The sequence below is a fragment of the Lepidothrix coronata genome, unplaced genomic scaffold (assembly GCF_001604755.1).
Source record: "Lepidothrix coronata isolate B3197 unplaced genomic scaffold, Lepidothrix_coronata-1.0 Scaffold59, whole genome shotgun sequence".
Taxonomy (NCBI): domain Eukaryota; kingdom Metazoa; phylum Chordata; class Aves; order Passeriformes; family Pipridae; genus Lepidothrix; species Lepidothrix coronata.
The window spans coordinates 2626648-2646394 of record NW_016690239.1 but is presented as its reverse complement, the minus strand read 5'-3'; the positions used below and the strand labels follow the sequence as shown (position 1 = coordinate 2646394).

The 19747-nt window shown below is 35.4% G+C and overlaps 2 protein-coding genes across 7 annotated transcripts in view; both read left to right on the top strand.

Annotated features, from left to right (window-relative positions):
• LOC108498458 (LIM zinc-binding domain-containing Nebulette) overlaps positions 1-19747 on the top strand; it is a 254776-nt gene that overhangs the window by 135733 nt on the left and 99296 nt on the right. The gene's annotated exons all lie outside the window — the stretch shown is intronic.
• Positions 1-19747, top strand: part of LOC108498457 (nebulette-like) — a 106435-nt gene that overhangs the window by 22970 nt on the left and 63718 nt on the right. The window contains exon 1 of one of the 4 annotated variants that reach the window (XM_017817228.1): positions 13237-13327. The exons of the other annotated variants lie outside the window; for them this stretch is intronic. The gene's annotated coding sequence lies outside the window, so the exon portion shown is untranslated. Of the gene's footprint in view, positions 1-13236; positions 13328-19747 lie in introns of those variants that run through there. 4 annotated transcript variants of the gene reach the window in all.

Genomic DNA, 19747 nt, shown 5'->3' with positions numbered 1-19747 from the left:
TGATTATAATGTGTTGCTTATCATTTATATTCTGTTGTAAGGAGTGGTAAATGTTGGAAAAATCCTTCCTTTAAATTTAAAAATGGCAGAAAAATACCTGCAGGATAAGGAAAGTGTAGCGAGAAGTCTTTATTTCAGCACGCTGGGTGTTCCAAACCCACATGGGTCTGAAAGCACACCAACCATTTGAAAATCGTGCCTTTTGTATCCTTTAGGTTGCGTAAGCTGTTACATATTTAGTGACCGCCGTTTTTACCTTAAAAAAGGTAATTTCTCTGACCCGGGTGGAGGGGGTTACCTTTTCTCTTGATTGATTTGTGACGTACCCCCTGGACTCAATAGGCTGTCGCATGGCAGAGAGAATACATCTTTATTTTTGTATTTTTCCGTATCCTCGGCTGCGAAAGGTTCCCTGGCGTCAGGTCCAGACAGGACCATCTACCTTACACCTTTCACAGGACGCCTAAAAAGGTTCTTGGAACTAATTAAAAAAGAAAAACCCCACCCCCTTCTATCCTCCTACTGAATTAATTTACTTATAATAAAACCAGGTTATTTATTTCTCATAGTAAACATTGCAGAACTACTTTCAGAATATATAAATACCTGAAGTTCATTATTGTTTCTTTAGGTCCTGGGTAATCTGCTTTTGTCCTGAGATCATTCCCTTACTATGTACTTGCTATGTATGATTCCTTAGATCAGGGAATATTGCCTTCCTTCTCAGCTTGTCTATGATAAATTAATCAACAAAGCAAAGAAACTGTAAACAAACAGATTCAAATCAGCTTGATATCTCTGTAATGTATTCTTATGTAGTTGTGTTATTATTTTAACTTTCTTACATAATCAAAGCAGGCAGATTACTGTGAAATAGGACTTTTCTCATTCACCGTTACCTCTACTTTTTAATATACTTTTTAGTATTTTAGCATTTAAGTTTGTAGAGCTATCAATTTCCCTCAACAAACAAAGAAATAGAAAATGTAACAATATGATGCTTGAATGTGAGTTGGGCTGTACCTAGTTTAGTAGAGAAAATAGTAAAATGATATGCACGGTGGGTGTCAGCTGCTTACATGGGGACCAGAAGAGTTACACGGTCCTTACAGGTATGAACCTATAGATGCCATTGTCTCTTTCTCTATTAGGATTAATATTCCTCTGTAGAAGCAGCAGTTTCAGTTCTAATGGATACATTTGAAAAGCTTAACAATCTAGAGAAGATTTGGAGAAATTCTGAAGAATTGATCTAAGGCAAGATTTTAGTCCTTAGAAAGGCTAACCCTTTTTTTGTTGTTGAATAAGATGTCAAAGTCATTCAATAATTTTGAAGAATCTTGTGAAGAAACAGAATATTTGTTTGGAGAAAGAAATTGTGTGTGTTAAGGAAAACAAAACTAAGATGTACTGTCTGAAAGATGAATTTAAGTTAGAAATTAAAGTGAATGTTTTCAAGATTAATTACCCCTGAGGGTTGTCAGACAAAAAATCATACTTGTTTTTAATAAAGCTAGGTAATGATTATATTTCTCTGACAAAAGCTCATCTTTTGTGGCAGTTTGGGGATTCTTGGCAAGAAAACTGGTCAACATGTTACAGAGCAGGTAGATTCATGAAGGGCTTGCCTACATTTCCCAGGAGTTGGGGGTGACAAAGAGCAAAATTTATAGAAGTGAAAAACTTGCTTGGAATATGGTTTGGTCCTTTTTTCATTGGCCTATACATAGGCTAAAAGTGGATCCTGCTTGTAAGGGCTGTGAACCCGTAAGAGTTTTCTGGTGGCCTTTCCTCTGTCCCTTCTCAGTTAGGCAAAATTCTACCCCAGCGTGTAGCTGGAGCGTTCCAATACACTCACTAAGAACACTTTGAAGTAACAGGAAAATTTCATTTTTGCACATTTCTGCAACATCAAAGGTCTTTATGGCTTCTGAGAACCTGCTTTGTAGGAGAGATGATCAGCACATCAGTGAAACTGCTTCCTGTGGCTACAGGCATCTGAGGATGGAAATCTTTGGGCAATGGAGACTGGGATATGGGAGAGCAGAAGTAGGCCACACAGGAGAAAATTGTCCTCTGTAGCAAAGTCATTAAGGATTTCAAAGGGCTTTAAAGATACGTTTTCAAAACAGTTCCTAGTTTGTTATGTTCAGAAAAAAAATAGCAAGTATTTGCAGATTGGTCAATGACAAAGTTACTAGAAAAGTTAAGATGGATGTTAAAATGTTACCTTGTGTCACATCTGTCACATGCCTTTATTCTCTTTTATTGGAATGGACATGGATTGTTCCATTCTGTTTTAAGAAAGCACTTTCATTTTTCTACCTCAGTTTTTAAACTGCAGTTATAAAAAAAAAGGTAAAATTTAGTCAAAAGTGTCTCTCTTTTTTTCTCTTTATCGTGAATGGTGAAAATAAGGGAGATAAAAGACAACAGAAACAGATGCCAGATGTTTTTCCATATCTTTAAGTGGTAAAAATTAAAATGTAAAAAGAAATTGTCAAAGACTGTGTTTACACAGTCCCTTGCACTTGGTTTTGGTGCCAGTTATAATAAAAAATAAAAATAAGAGGAGCTTTAGTGTTTAATTGGTCAGTTCAAAGCCAACATATGAGATAATACTGAAACTGTATTGAGCTTCTTAAATGGAAGTTATCCTGCAATTTCAATGCCTTTTGCTACAGAGAAAAATTGTCCTGTTATAGTCTAGTTTTATATAGGTAATGGATGAAATTAATTTTGAAGGGGGTTCATAATTTTATTTTGGTATATGAAATACCATGTCATATATGCCTTTTGGCATTTTTCATGCAAATTACTTTTTCATCAAATGTAGTTTTTGTAGTACTAGCTCTGATTTTCAAAAGATTAGCATTCAAAATAAATTGATGCATAAGTATTGAATTTGTGCAATTAAAATGTGCTCCAAGAAGAGAGAGGAAGTGGTTTCTGAGTCTACTGAGATGCTTATTGTGCTTATAAATGTTGCAATGAGAATAGATGCTTGTGTTGACCCTCTGTTACTAATTTAGTTGCTCATAGGGATATAAATTTTCCCTTAGAAAGCAATAAAGACAATGTTTTTATAGAATCAGTGGCAAACATTGAGACTTCCATTGCATTTTGTCCATAATGTAAAACATTCTCTCATAAAGATAAATAAAAATCAGTTAAATTCCACATGGTAGGGACTGGAGTTACTTGTTTCTCATGAGCTGGGATCAGAACAGGGCATCAGGCTTCTATTTTCTGCATAGTCAGAGGATGCTTCTAAAGACCCTGCTGGTTGGCACTTCGGGTGTTTCATGCATGGCTGTTGCAAAATGCAAGTCATTATTTCGTGAATCATATATAACCTGCTAGTAGGTTAAATAAATAGAATATGAGTCTCATATGAGGCTTAAAACAGATCTGTTTCTATGCATGAGACAATCTCTGGATTGTTACAAAATGATAGAGACAATTTCTAGTAAATGCCACTTATTTTTCCTTTAGGTTAGGTAGGTAATTTGTATTTATCATCTCCCATTGCCTACAATTTTGATCAGTGTTAAGCACTGGTTCTATAAGGAAATTTGTATGGGTGCATGATTTTGCCTGTACTGTGAAGTCTTTAGTACTTTGTATAAAGGCAGATCTTTACCTGCGTGGAGCTCATTGGAGGACTGTAACTGTAAAGACTTCATAAAACAACCTGGCAAGTATGAAAACAGAAGTTTTATAATTCCTATGAGAAAATTGTATTTTTGTCACTTTCTAAAGACAGAGCTAATTAGTTACATGTTTTAAGTTACTCTGAAGATGCTTGGGCTGTGCTCCCTCTCCATACTTGTTGATATGATTACGGTGAAGTAGAATTCCCTGTAATTAAAGGTAATTTGATCTCTGCTGATGCAGACGCTTCTATATAAAAATATGTATGTATATACTGTGCTCTACTGACAGTAATGGAAATCCCTAGGGATGTGAAAACTTGTTACGCAGAATTCCAAGCAGAATTAGAGCCATAAGTTCAGTTTCCTCTTTATGAAATACTTTTTTGCAAAGTAAATACTGGAAAATGAGTGGAAATAGATTGAGATTACTGGAAAATATGAGGACCGTGCCACAAGAAGTAAATTTCTCTTGTTCTTCCCCCAAGGAAAAACTCTGTAGTAATTGAAATGGACAGAATGGATATAAATTCCTCAGCCCTAGTATTCTGTCTAGCAATGCCATGGCCTGTGTCACAGCCAGGTCAAAATTTATTAAATGATAACAAAATAAAGATAGATTAAGGCTTTTTAATTCTAGATGTAAATACAGAAAAATGCATTTGTGTATTTATGCTATATACTGTGATGCAGGAATTACTATATGAAATTTTATGAGTTTTCACAGGCTAAAACTTAAGAATATTTATCACAGTGGTCTCTTGGCTTAAAATTTGTGATTTAAGGACTGCTTTCTTTTAATTTTAACTCCAACTCTGAATGTTGTATGTTTTTACTTTATTTCGGGATATTAGAACTATTATTGTTGGGATTTATTTCCTAATTAGCCTGAGAAATGTGAACCTGGCACAACCCTGGCTGTAGTTGCTTATGTTATGGGTGGGATATGGGAAATGCTGGGTTAGATCCATAGGTGTGGGGATGGTGTGGAGGTCTTCGGAGAACTGATGTCGCAGCTGGCAGGGATTGTATGTCTGAAGAACAAAAGACTGTGGTAAATCAAACCTTGTCTTTTTTGGAACTGGTGAAAAAACTCCTAAGTTACTGATACAAACTTTCAGTCATAACTCCAGTTTAATACAGTTTTGCCTGGGACCCCGAGGCTTTTGGTGCTATGTTTACTCCACTTTTAAGGAGTTATAGTATTTTGTCCTCCAATTAGGTACATTGACAGGAGACTGAGAAAATGTAGTAATATAGTTTCCATTACCAACTGAAGTTTCAGTACTTACTAGAACAGCCCTCACATAAATATTTCTTTAATTTTATTAATGCATGTTTACAATGTCTATCATGCCTGTTACCCGAGCCCACGTTTAAAGCAGTTTCTATTGTTCTTGTAGAGCTTTTCAAAACTTCGTTGTTTAACAGCACAGTGAAGGAAAAGCAATTATTATAAGGTGCATCTAAACCAATTCAAATGTAAAAACCCCAGAGTGTAATTTATATTTGCCTTTTCAATAGTGTGCACGTTAACCATGTTTTTCTAATCTTTTGAATTATAAACGAAACGGAACACATCTTTTGCAGTAGTGACCTTTCAGTTGAGTTTGGCAGTCTGTAGTCACTTACTCATTGTCATTTTGGCATCAGTTGGCATTTCTATGGAAAATGTCATTACCAGTGTAATGGAAATGTAAGTGTAAAGGAAAATGTCTTCCCTTAGAGAGATACCTAGAGGGGAAAGTAGGTCTGCATTATAACTTAAAGAAATTACAGTGATCAATACAGAGTTCCAGTATCAGCATGCAGTAGTGTATATTGTATGTGGTCCAAATTTATTTTTCTTGGAGAAAGCTTGAAACAGGTTCCATTACTAAGGGGAAGGACTAGACTGCTTTTTGGGCAGTGTGCATTACTTATGTATAACTAGTTCTGTGGAATATTAATAAACTGCCCCTCCTGCTTGTGTGTGTCCCAAACTGCTGATATGATTATTTCTGAAATTAAACAGCTCTTTTGAAACCCACAGTTTACAAGTCTTCATTTTGAATTTTAACTTTTGTGACATTTCTCTGTTTGAGTTGGGAGATGGATTTTTATATATACCTCATGGGGGAAAAAATGTACTTTAGAAATTATGAAAGAAGGAATTGGAATTGGTTTCATATGTCCCTGATTGTATGGAAAAATGTTTCAAAAAATGAAACCTAGTCAGCAGAGACATGAGATTTATTCTTATGTTAGTATGTTAAGAACATCTTCTTTTTTCCTTTTTTTTTCTTTTTTTTTTTCAAAGACACCACTGAAATGCTGAAAGGCCAGTCAGTTCAGTCATTTAATTCCATTCTTTTTTTTTGTTTTCTTTCAATAGACTTTACAAAAGTTTGGAAAGTTTTACAAGCATTTAGTGGGGAAAAATTTGTTTCAAATTCAAAGCAGAGTCAGGACAAAAAAATTAATAAAAAAGGATCCCAAACTGGTAGGTAATGGAAGGCGCGCAGATGGACTTTCTGCTCTGGGATGCTTTGAATACAGCTGTAACTTTGAATTCCATATACTGTTGGTAAGAAAGAAATACAGTTGGGAAAGAGGATGTGCAGCCCAATGTTCAAGGACTTGGATATGTTTGCTGGTCTTCCATGGACTTTCCTGTGATCTTGGACAACTCATAATCTTCCTAGATGAGGAAAAAAGCCCTGTATGAGACAGAGGCTGCCATTCGTGTCTAAGAGTTGGCATCCCATGACAAGGAATACTGTAGAAATGTGAATGAATTATTACGCTTTCATGTTTATTCTTAACAGAACCCAAATTGTGCAATACAATTACAGAGTACAGAATAGAAAAGTCATGGAGTTCAATAAATATTGACATCAACTTGTAATTACAATATAAGCTGTTTGGGGACGTATTTTTGGCAGCTCTTAGGACCTAGTACAGTGGAGACGTTGAGCAGATCTGGACCACTCAGCAATGGTTCAGTAAAATCTGACAGTATAGTTTGCAATTCATCTAGATAGTATGATATTGATTAAGAAGAATGTCAGCATAATTAGAGAATCGAGAGTGCCAAAGTAAGAAGATTAACCAAATCCAGAGATACTGTGGTGATCTGGTGAGATAGAAACATTCCTGATTCAGAGCTTCCAGACTTGATATTTTTTTATGGACGGAAAGAAAAAGGAGAGTAGTTAATGATTCAAAGAGGAAGTGGGGAAAGAGAGGTGGAGGAAGACAAAAAAAAAAGCTCTTGGGTTAGAATTAGAATAATGTTGCTCTGGTCTATTTCTGTCCTAATGCTGCATTTGTGCATTGTAATAGGATGTACCCAGGAAGCACTAAATGTAACCAGAAGTACAATCTTAATTTTCTTAGTTTAAATTGAGAACAAGAATGTTGTTAACAATTGGGTTCTTTCTGTTTATGAGTACAGTGGGATAAATGAAATACACTTAAATCACAGTGTCAGTCTTGTTTATTATATTTTGCTATACCCAGTGATAACAGGATTTACTTCCATCCTCTCCAAGATTTCATGGGATTTAGTAAAAGATCTTGAACAAAATAACGGTGCTTGCCAATTTTCATTTTCTTTGTAAACAACGGTCAGCCTAAACAACAAATATTACTGTTGGTTATACTGGCTTGGATAGGAACAGACTTATAGTCATTGTGTCTGAAATTCAGTGAGAACTGAAGAAAAATACTAATTTTTTTTTTTGTTTGTTTGTTTTAATGGATGTAAAGTAATAAAATTCCTTTAGTGTGTTTGTTCAGAACACTGGTAATCAAGTTCACTTCTAAACCCAGCAATGGTGAAAGCAGTAGTGGTCCCTCTATATCTTTTCCCTGTCAAAAGTTGTTGGTAGTTGGTAATTTCTCATCTTAAGTCTAGTTTTGTCACAGTTATCTGTTTCTATTGCTGGTAACTTTTCCTTCTTTCTCTGTGTAGAACGTTTGTCCACGAAGTACAGTAGCTTTGCAGCAATACTTGTCAGGGAGTTCTTAGGTGAACTGTAGGCACAGGTTTTGCTTTTAGACCTGTTGGAGCTGTCTGTTGCATTGTTTGGCCAATACTTTCTATTCCAAATGCTCGCTTTTGTCTAACTTTGCCACTTGGAACTGAAAATGTCCATGTCAGTTGTCATCCTGGAACAGCTCTTCCAAAGCTAAGATAAATATCTATATTACTCTACTTATGTTTTGAAAATTTATCTAATTTTTTTTCTTTGAGTAACTTAAATATTTTTTTTGCTGCATTTGATGTTAAAAAAGAAAAATAACAAGGCAGGAGAGGAGGAATATTTATATGATGGATGAGTGTTCTTCTATTGGTCTGCGTCTTATTTGCTTTGAGAATGTAGCATAGCTAGAATTTACTATCTAACAGCTACGTAGGATTACCTCCATGTTTGCTGCTGGATGTTGGACTGCTGCATATTGGACCAAGCTGATATAGCTGAAACAGGACTAGGAAATTTCTCCCTTCTGTACCATCAATGCCTCAACAGTCTACTGCCTTCAGGTCATTCCTGTGTAAAAAAACTGTGGGAAGCTGTAAATAGAGGATTGAAGAAAGCTGAAAAAGAAGAGTGTTGAAATTGGGACTAGCTATTGTTTGGTGGAAATGGAGAAAATTAGGACAACCCGGGCAAGGAAATTGGGACTATCAGTTTGTAAGGAACCATTAGTAATTGGGGAAAGATATAATATAAATGTTAACTTTGACAGGGAGCTATTTTTAGAGCCTGGCAGATTGAAATGTGTGGCAAAGGACGATACAGTCTATCTTTAGTTTGTCAGCTCCGGTGGCAGATGTCTGTGTGATGGGTTTAAATGTTGCAACCTGTGTGAGTGTCAGTCCAGGAATTCCTGCTTTCTTAGCTTTTGGGAAGATAAACTAGAAAACTGTATAAAAATATTGAAGAAAATGTTACTTCAAATGCATTGACAAACATTTGTAAGGTTAGGTAGGAAATGACAGATTTCAGGTTTGTTTGGAATCCTTGGTAAAGACCATATGTAGGGTGATATAACTAAATTACATTCAAATATTTTTATGTATAATATTTTCATATTTTTAATAACCTAACTGCTGTATTTGCTTATTTTCGTTGTCCAACACTTGTCTTTCCACTCTATGATTGTGTATACAGGTCTGACCTTCAATTTTAAATGTGAAACACAAAGTTCATTCCAGCTGCTAACAAATCTTGGCTATCTTGGCACATCAAATATATCTGCCATAAACTTCCTGCTTGAGCCTGTAATCGTTCCTCTGACTCATTACCTGGAAGACTGTTTTTTCTTAATTCTTATTATTGGTTTCATAGGAACTGATTTGAAAGTTGACCTAGACCCTTTTAAATTCTACACAATGTGTAAATTTTCCGAAGAAGTATGATGTAGAGCTCTCATCTGAGGAGCGACAATGTAAAGTTGAGATCTCCAGATCAAACACATCTGCTTTTTGTGTGCTTACAATCATCCATTGATTTAATTTGAAAATGAATATTCACTGCTTCATATCTTTCTCAGTAGTGTTGTATCTGTTTTATGAATTCAGCTGAGGTCTACAGAATATGTTTTTCATAAGATAGCCTGCTCAGGTCATGGCCATACATTCATTGTAGGGATAGTTGTCTTACTGTATGCCAGCCATCTGTTTGTTAGGGCCTATCTGAAAAAGGTCATTGACCCAAAACCAGTGGACTTAAATTGCCCTGATTGACTTTGCACTGGAAAATATTTGGCATATAAAGAAATTTTAAAGCTTGAAGTCTTTAAACTGTCACATGCCCAGAGGTAGTGCGCTGCAGCTCAAGTGTAAGGAGACTTGCCCGTGTGGCACCTGTGAAAGGAGAGTAACAGGGAGAGGAATGGGAATGAAGCAGGAACAGACAGGTGGTTAACCTGTGGGAGCACTGGAAAAGTATTAAGCAGTTTTTCAGTGTGATTGTCTCCATCTTAGTAGTTTTCTGAGAGCTGATCTTTCCTCCCGTTCACTCTCTTCATCTCCTTGTCATAGAAACCCTGCATTAGTGCAGACAGCATGCTGATGATGTTACCATCGTGATGCGTTAGACCAGCTCTGATTTTCATAGTATCATGGGGTGCACAGTGTGTTTTCTGAGTAGGTGGTCCCATCACAATTTTTTCTGAACTGTTGTGTAGAGCTGCAGTAATGTAGTATGAGAATGGGCTAGTATGGAATAGCCCTTCAGCTATGGTCAGACTAAACAGACTTGGGGAAGGGAAGCGTGAAGCTAGTGATTCTGGAGGTTCATTTGGTCAGGCTAGGAGGAACATAGAGTTGTTTAGGGTATCCAGAGATTGGAGGCAGGATGGGAGGGCAGCGTCAGAGGAAGCGTAACACTCGTTCTGACATCTTGAATTGCTTTCATACCACGTCCGGTGCAAAGCACACGCTGTGGCAGCAGTCTTCAGTAAATGAGATCTGGCTATAGGATTTAAGTAAAAAACATTTTTAACTGCACCATCCAAATAGAACAGCATGTTATTGGAAGTATCTAACAGTGCCTTATTTTCAAAAATGTGTTCAGCTTTAAATTTTGGAAGAAGAATGAATATTCTGTGCTGCCAGCTTTTTCTTCTGTTTGTTTCTTCCATAAATTTGAAACGATAGTGGGGACTGTGCAGCCAAGCACTGCTGGTGAATGGATGTTGGAAAAAAGAATGAGAAGCCACACTGGTATGGAGGAAATCATGTGGCTACAGCTATCTATAGGAAAAATAAACATCCTTTTGCCATTTCCCCACAAAAATGTTTTTATATCTGGAAAGAATAATGGAGCTAAGGCAGATAGAATACTGAAAGAAATTAACATCTATACACAAAATACATTGCCTCATGTAAATACAGCATTGGACAAGCCATTTCACCTCAGAGGAAAAATCTGTTATGGCAGATGAATTTAGGAATTAAAAAATTCAGTGGAATAGCAATACGATTGAAAATGTAAATTAAATTTCTTCCAGTACTGTGTACAGTATAGAAGTTATTGACAATAATGTGCGGAAGGAAGAAAGAAAAGAATACACAGAAACAAAATTGTAAACAGTGTATGGCTGAGCTGAGGACCGCCTCTGGTTATGAAGTATTTGCTTTTCTTGCTTTTATATCTGTGCATTCTTTCTTTTTATGCAATATTTTGTTTGCCAGCCATAATACTTTTCTTAAAATAATCTTAAGATGTCTTTATTTTGTATTTCTCCAGCTGAGTTTAAGAATAGAGGTGCAAAGAGACATTTTCAAAATCATAAACTGAGGCATGGAAGGCATGTCATTAAAGCTTACCATATGAAAGACTCATCCCGAAGACAAAGATGTGCTCCAAAAATGTGTATTGCTGTGGGTTTTGCCAGCTTCTGATTCAGCAATGACATAAGTTTGTCTCTCCAAGTGGAGCAATATTTCCAATAGCATAGGATTCTGAATGAATTTTTGATAAAAGACTGAGCAGGAGTCATTAATATTCACTCAGAACAAAAGAGCCTTACTAAAGTCAACTCTCACTCCATTTTTCTTTTTATTCCAAACATCCTTCTGAACACATATTCCACTGGCCTGACCAGGGTAAAAGCGGAACAAATTCTTCATGCTGCTATGTATTGAACCAACATTTCTTATTTATTTAAAAAGACAAAACATTTTGTTTTTATTTACTGAAGGAACACCTGAGTGTCCTGAAAGGAGGTGATGATAAACTGAGGCACCATGTGGAAAAACATAGGGATGTTTGATTAAAACCAGGATATACACTGTCTTTGGTTCTTCAAATGAGTGATGTAGATGAAGAGATTTCTGCATCTTTATGGATCTTAAATATTGGCAGATAGTATTTGGCATAGTAAGACTCCAATACTATATATTATCTTTCATAGTGAGCAAAGACATGAAAACCTTTTGTCTTTTTCTGTTTAGATTTGAATCAAGGCAAATGCATATTCCAGTATATAACAGGTTATGGAGGAACATTGTTCTATTCCACATTACTTTTCCCATGGATGGAGAATATATGAATAGATTTTTTCTATACCAGTGAGTACATTTACTGTTTTTGACAGAGTACAATCTGCAATTCAGAGTGCAGTAAACTAAACTGTACGGTGGATAACACATCTTGTAAAAGAAGGAAGGCTGCATTTTAGTTCTAGATCAAAATTTACCTAATGAACTCATCTTCTATTTATACCTTATTGATTTTAAAGTTCAGCTAACTAGCTTTTTTTCTAAGCTCTCCCCAGCTCCATTTAACTCTGGAGTACCTATACTGATTACATTGGTAATCAATACATATCAGCTACTGTGTCTCTCTTTACAGAATTCCTGAAAACGTCCCACCTTGAGTTGTTCTGATAATAAGAATTATGTTGATAGTGATTTCAACCATTTCTTGTACCAATGCCTTAGATAAAATGACTAACTCATATTAAACAGATTTCTGAAATCTTGTGTTTTTCAGGTTGTTGTGATCTGAGTGAGTTGTTTCAGGGCATGCATGAAAGTAGGCTGTAAATAATGAGAATTGTTCTACACAGATAATATTATTTTGTAACAAATTAATGAAAAAGTAAATTTCAGTTCAGCATAGTCTGTAAAAGAGGTCAGGTGGCATTAAACTGAGTAAAGAATTTGTGCTAAACTAATTTTAACCTCATCTTTGCATTATTCAAGTAAATATTCATGCTTTTGACTAAAATATAGATCTCGCAGAACAGAAAATTCTGAGCCCCTGTAATATTTTCTACTATTTATGGACTCTACCATTTTCATACATGAGAACTGTGTATGGCAGAGATTTCACATATATTTGGTGTTAAACATAATTCTGATTTGTTAGAACCAGACCCTTTGGTATTAGTTGTGTTGTCCTTATTGCTGAAAAGATAATGGCTATCTACATGGGAAGAAAACTTTTGTTGGGTTTTTTTAGAACATAGAACATGTTTATTTTTAAACACTCTTTTGTGGCTAGAATAGAAGGGAATAGTACTGAATTAAAGCATATAATTAATTTGAGTCTCCAGCAGAATTAATTATAATTTGTAATGGACATAAAATCTGTGAGGAATGTCCATATTCTTGCCCTGTCTGGAAGTCATTTTACACTAGAAGAAACAAATCACAACAGAAATCCAGTGCTTTTCAAACGAAAGCAAAGCAGCAAAGACTGATAGACTTGAGCAGGAAGTAGAAGGAAACCAAGTTTTATGTAACAAAAGTGATTAAATTTGACAATATGCAAATTCATCAAGTTTTCTATATATGAACAAATCCACTTACCTGCTTTTATAACTTTTATCAGTACATCTATTAAATCAAACCGGGATAAAGGTAAAATTTTTGCAGTTAAAGTTCAGATAGAAGCAGACCTTCAAAGAAGAATCTAATTGAAGTGTATGAAGTTAAGTCTTAGTATTTTGTTGGTCTTGAGACAGAGATCGTATCATTCAAGGTCGTTATACCTGAGTACAGACTTATTTTCTCTGGTTTACTTACTTTTTTTTTTTCATTTTTTTTTCTTTAAGGATTTTAAAACAAATTTCCAAGATTCAGGAGTTCCGTCCTTGTAGTGACCCTATGCTTCTTAAAAGTTGAGTCCCAGAAATTGGAGTGTCACTTCTGTAGACTTGGTCTTGACCAAATGGTAATTATTAATTCTCTACTTTAAGATTGTTAACAGTTTTATGTCTGGCAATTTGTGTTGTTCTTTTTCAAAGTGACTAATAACAATATAAAATTTTAATTTCAAAACCAACAACTTTTATTTTAAAAATTTTTATCTAAAAGTTCATGAGCACCTCATATACACTTTTTAGCTCTTAGTCTTGTAATGTTACTTTAAATGCTGCTAGCCTTATATATGATATCTCCATCTGCCTTGATGTCATATGACGTTATCCAAATACTGTTCAGAAAACCTGTTGGGTCTGGTCCATCATTGTAAAAGTTCTGATATTGAAAAAATTCAATCTGCAGTTGTGTTTTGAATTGGTAATCTGTCTTCTTAAATTAGGAAGATGAAGATCATGGCATTCACAAAAGATTTGCTTGCTCAGGTGAGATATTCACAGGGTGTAATTTTCAACACTGTCACACGATGTATATGAGCAGAGAGCAGAATCTGCAGCTCTGTTACAGCATCATGCAAGTATTCAGCATCCAAATGGTCCCTTGTCTGCCCAGTGCCTAAATCCTATCAGAGCCTCCCAGCTGAAGTCTTTAGGCAGAATTTGGAGCTTACCTGCCACTCCACAACTGAAGCATATGTGTCACAAACATGCTCTCTCAGGAACTGGGTGTTTAGAGAGAGGAAGGCTTATTACCATTTTCCTGTTAGTTCAGGTGTGATGACATTCCTTTGGGAAGTGATAGACATTGCTTCCAGCCCAGCAGGTGCTTGAATCCATAGCTGAGGGACCTAATCCTGACTGTAATGGGGATTGTGATGGGCATTTTGCTAAAGCTGTACCCTGGTGTAGACGAGAACAGAAGGTTCATGGGCCAGAGAAGAGCCTCATGAGGGAGCAGAGCTCTCTGGCTGAGTCTTGTGGCTATCACACACTAAGGACTAGATGTCTCGGTTCTGGCTGCTGCTCCAAAGACTGTTTGAATGTTTAATGATAGTGAAACAGTAAGATTAAACTCATTATTAGCCTTACAGCCAACATGAGATCAATATGACTTGTGCTCTGATACTAATTTTTTACCTCAGTTTGATTTTTAGCTTTAGAAAGTTCGAACATCTTAAAACCCCCCTGTGGATAGCATTAGTCAAACACTGTGCTGTACTGGATGTTAATATCCTAGGATTTAAATATAAGCTTGGGGAAGCTGAGTCTGACATATTTTGAATGTCTACACAGAGCATATTATAGCTGCATCTTCATCTTGCAAAGAGATGGTTTAAAATTGTTAAAAGGAAGTGAAATGTGTAGTTACATCTGGGGCTGTAGAACATCATCCATGTATGTAAGATTAGGCACTTCCCGCCCCCGGGGTTTGCAGTTTTGTATTACAGATTATCGTTATTGCATACACTTTTCTGATGAGATTGAGAAATTTCTTTAGCTGTAGTGTAAAGCTGCCAAAATACATTTACCACAGACCTTAAGGCAAATATAATTCTTCCAGAGGCAGCCTGAGGCTTTGGAGGTTTTTGTGCTGAAAGGCAGGCTTAGACTTCCCATGAGATCATCAAAGAGATAAAAAGACTAAAAGCTCTTCAAAGCTAGGCCTTAGGCCCTAACACAAATTAATTCTCTGGTGATGGTTTATGTATGTAAAAAAATGAATAAATATTTACAAAAATGCAATTTAAATAGAAACTTACCCAACTAGACTTGAAATTAACTTTTTAATATTACCTATTCTTTTGAATTGAAAGAAAACCATCTTACTATAACTTTAATTTAGACGTCAGATGGCCAGGAAGGAACATGGTATTTTCTCGCCCTTTCTGTATGCAAGATTTCAGAGAGGTTATCTTTCTTGTTTCATGCTGAGTAGTTACTCCTGGTAACTAAAGAGACATTCAAATTGATTTGCATAACAACTAACTACACTGTTATTCTAACTCTATCCTGCATATTAACCCAGTTGATTACCAATTGTAGTTTAGTATAAGGTCCTAAGTGAAAGAACTGATCTATGTTCTGATCTCCTTTCACTTTTTCCTTTCATATTTTTTTAGGCTGTATCAACACTAAAATTTGTTTAACAAGAAGGTGTTCTAGGGAAAAAAAACCATCTTCAATGCTGTAAATAGACTGTTGTAAGTTAAGAGTTAGTTTATGCTGGAAATGACTTAACAGAAATATGACTGAAAAAGAGCCAGGAAAAATCCTGTTGAGAAGCTCAGTGATATAAGCATTAAAACTGTAGGGCTGGGAGTCAAGAAATCTTGATTCATTGCAGGCTCCCTTTCTTACTGTGGAGATGCTGCTTTGTTTCATGGCTCCCTGTTCTCCACCTTGTAAAACAGAATGATAGGATTATCATATATCTTCAGGTATAGAGCAAGGACCAGTCGTGTAGAGTAGCTATTTATCCTCTTTACAAAATTCCAGATGTTCAAAGGAGATTTAAGACAGCTTGTTCTCCAGATCAAGTCTGCTGCACCTCCCAAACCTCTGTCTGTACTGTGATTGTCAATTGGCCACGAATCAGCAGCATGATAGGAGCAGGTTTTTTGATCAGGCTTGCTTACTACCCATGGCTGTTCTTACTTAAACCTGACTCCAGCTGAGGCCTCAAATGCCTGAGGACAGGGAGAGGACTTGGCTTGCTCTGTGTCTGTATTCTCAATCAAAGGCTTTAGCTCTGTATTTATAAAATTTTTTAAATCATACCCACAAGAAGCTGTATGAGTAAAAAGTATTAATGTTATTAACAGCGACCAGTGATCATGCCCAGTGATGGTATTTCTGGATAATTTGTAGTGTACAAAGCATTGCTATAGTATTTCTTTTGCCTTTCTCCTCTCAGGAGGTACTTACTGTTGTGTTTCACACAGTGCAGGCATTAGCCTTCTTTGGTTTGAAGAACTGTAATTCAGTGTGCTTTTTTAAGTGGTAATTTAGATATACTGTGTTATATGAAGAGCATCGTAGCACTATATTTTTATTATTAATTTATAGGAACTATTTTTTCCTATAGTAAAATATAAGAACTGACATTTTAATAAATATTATGATGGTTTTAGTAGATGGAGAAGTATACTCACCTAAAAGTATCAGTGTCGAGATAACAGCAAATTTAAGTTCCACTGTTGTCATTACTTGTTTTCAAAAGTAACCAGGTCCCAGGAATGACTAAAAAGTAAGAAAGCAAGGAATACCAGTTTTGTGTCCACTACTGTTTTGAAGAAAACAATTCAGACTTGAAGTAAGATGATGCTTTAATGTGAAAGCAAATTAAATAGCTGATAAAGCATAATTGCTTTATATATTTTTTCATAATTTTTTTGTGAATGATGGATCAAAAGTAAACCAATTTAAAAATAATACATTCTTCTGCTAAAATCTTCACGTTTATTTGGAAAGTGCTGGATCAGCTTTTATTTGATCCATGCGAAAGAAATTTCCCTGGATGTAAAATAATTTTAAGCTGAAATTTTGCAAATAAACTATGGACCACAACTAAAGTAAAAGGTAAAGTTTGATGTAACTTGTTTTAAAAGACTAAAAATATCAGATCATGAATCATTCTGCTTCAGATATTCAATTAAAATTCTTTAAAAAGATGATCTGCATTTCTTTGAATATAAAAATATGTTACTAAATGCAAGTTGACATTTCTAAATCAGGTACTTGCCACCTCATCAATGGTATAAGCAGAAAAGTATTTTTCAGTGGATAGTGGAAGATGTTTTTATCATCTTATCACTGTTGTCATGGAAACTTGTGTATATCGTTGTTAAACAAAGTGTGCATAAGGATCTAACATTTCTGTGACTTATTATTGCTAGCTATTGTATTTTTAGTGTATTTTCTTCAACATCATAGTCAATGCTCATGAACTTGTAAGTTACTCTCCTCGACTATAACGACGAACACAATTAGAGGATTAGGTTGTCCAGAGAGCCCTTTGTATGGGATTCTTTGTTAAAAGGTTCTTTTCAATACAGGTTTATTAAGAGTTGTATTTACAAATCCATTGTAGCACTTAAAAATTAATATTTACTCTATTCAAGTAGACTATTTTGACACAGTACCTTTTTGGGGGAAGAATGAGCTATCTATCAGTCATTATAAACTCTCAGTCTTGAAAATTATGGATCTTTTCTGAATGTGCATTTTATATGTTATATGGGGTTTTTTTGATTACACTGCTAAATTCATAGTACAGCTCATGTGTATAATTGCCTTAACCTATCAGGCATGGAATGGTAGGCTAAAAGATGCTTGACTATGACAATCCAGATTTATCGCTCCTGGACACAAAGTATGTGTAACTTGTTTTTTTTTGTTAAAATCTTATGATGGGTACAATTCAGAAAGTAGATAAAAAAGGTGAACTGTTTTTTTTCTTTCCAAATTAGATTTAAGAACCAGTAATTTTAAACACAATAAGAGTGATGTATGTTTTACATAAGTAAAGGTTTATTTTTGTCTTTTAGTGTCTGAAGGTACTACAAAATATACCTTCTCCATCAATTATTTATGACTTGAAATTATTTGTCTTGATAAAAAAATGAAGTTACTAAAATGAACTTTTCATCATTGAACAAGTGACTTCTGTTACTTCAAATGTGTTAATTAAATTTCTTTTCTTATCCTGGCCTGTTTGGTTTCATCTTTTGTGTTTTGGGGAGCTTTCTAAAGACTATTCTGAAATTTAAAAGCTGTTATTTTAAATAACTGTCAATGAAGAATGACGTTTTTTGTTTTACGGTTACCCGTCTGTAGCAATTTGATGCAAATGTAACTTACCTGAGAATTACAGTACACATGAAGTGTTCCAGAACAGTACAGTTTTAAGGGTATTTTTAAAGGTGTGTGTTACATATGGTATTGGCATTGTTCGGTCCAAAGAGCTACAGTAAAAGGACTGTGAAAATACAAGCGCAGAAATATGAAGAAGAAAAAACTCAATTAAATACAAGTAAAATAAACCACCGTGGCTTTAGTTTCTAGAAAAAAAAATGCATTCATTAGGTAAGCGAGGGTTATAGGCTGAAAATTAAATTTATAGGAAATGTCCAATTTTCTCTTCCTGCTCGAGGAGTTTCTGTCAGTTCAGGCAGTTAAATTCAAAGTAATGCCACAAGAAAAATTCCTGGCAGGCAAACACGCCCAATCTGTATGGCTAAGGACTAAAAAGGAGTCTGTATGTAAGACAAATACATTTTTCTGTTATTTCAGATTACAGTAAGCCATATATGAATATATAGTCACCAAAAGGAAAAAGGAAATATCTTTAGCTTTTTAGGATTTATCAAAGCAAAATGAAACTTGTTTATTACTGGTTTCATACCTTTTACCTGCATTTGCTGATGATTTTAGCTGTGATTTATAGCAAAGTAGAATTTCCAAACTCTTATTATATATTCCTGTCTCTTTCTTCCATAGGACTTAGTTTTGGATCAAATGAAATTTTTGTAAATGGAAAACTTTGATCTATCCAAACTTTTCTGCATTTAAGGAGTCCTAAGAGAAAAGGCATATATCCCTGTATTTCCCTCTTCTGCTGAATGTGATTTTGGTTTTATGGATACCTGACACAGTAACCCAGTCAGCTGATAGTTTCATTTTCTAGCCATCTTCTGTAGAACAGCCTTGTGAAATCTAAGCCTCCAGCTACAGAGCAGAGAGATAGCTTAAGTGTGTATTGCTCTCCGCTGGTTTCAGGGGACTAGCATGCAGGTCTCGTGGCAGCATACAGACGTAGCACCAGGGCTTCGGTTTTGTAGGTAACAGGAAAACATATCATGACTATTCATTGTTGTTATGTAATGGTAAGAGGTGCTGAAGAGCCTCAGTTGCTATACCCTAGAGCTGTTAGCTCTGGTGGACTCCAATACCTACTTGAGCACTTGGGTAAGAGGGAAGGGGCTTATGACACTGAACAAGAAAGGGAATTGCCACAGCTGTGTCAGGTGGAATGGATTAAACAGTTGCAATGCAGTCAAACATGGCATCTCAGCTCCTAATGTATCCTTGTGAAGAGAGCTGTAGGAGGGATAAATTTTTCAGGCTTCTGGTTAAACTGAAAATATTGAAGGGGTGGAAACACCAAATTGCTTCATCATTGAGGATTTAATTTCTTGACAAATGAAAAATTAGAAAAAAAAAAATTAGGTGGAACTGTGTATCCCAGCTAGGAAATACCATTTTTGAGGCTTAAAAAGTATTGTGTAAACATCGTAGGCAACTATAAATATTGGCAGAAAAATGAAGCAGAGGTTTTGGGGTATTTTTAGAATACATTAGTATGTGAAAAGCTTTATGTTGATTTATTTCAATGTATTGTTCCTGATCACAGCTAAGGTTACATCCGCATGGCACAATCTTATGCCCTGATGACTACTTTCAGTTCTGAATGGGTTCATTTCTCAGGATAATGA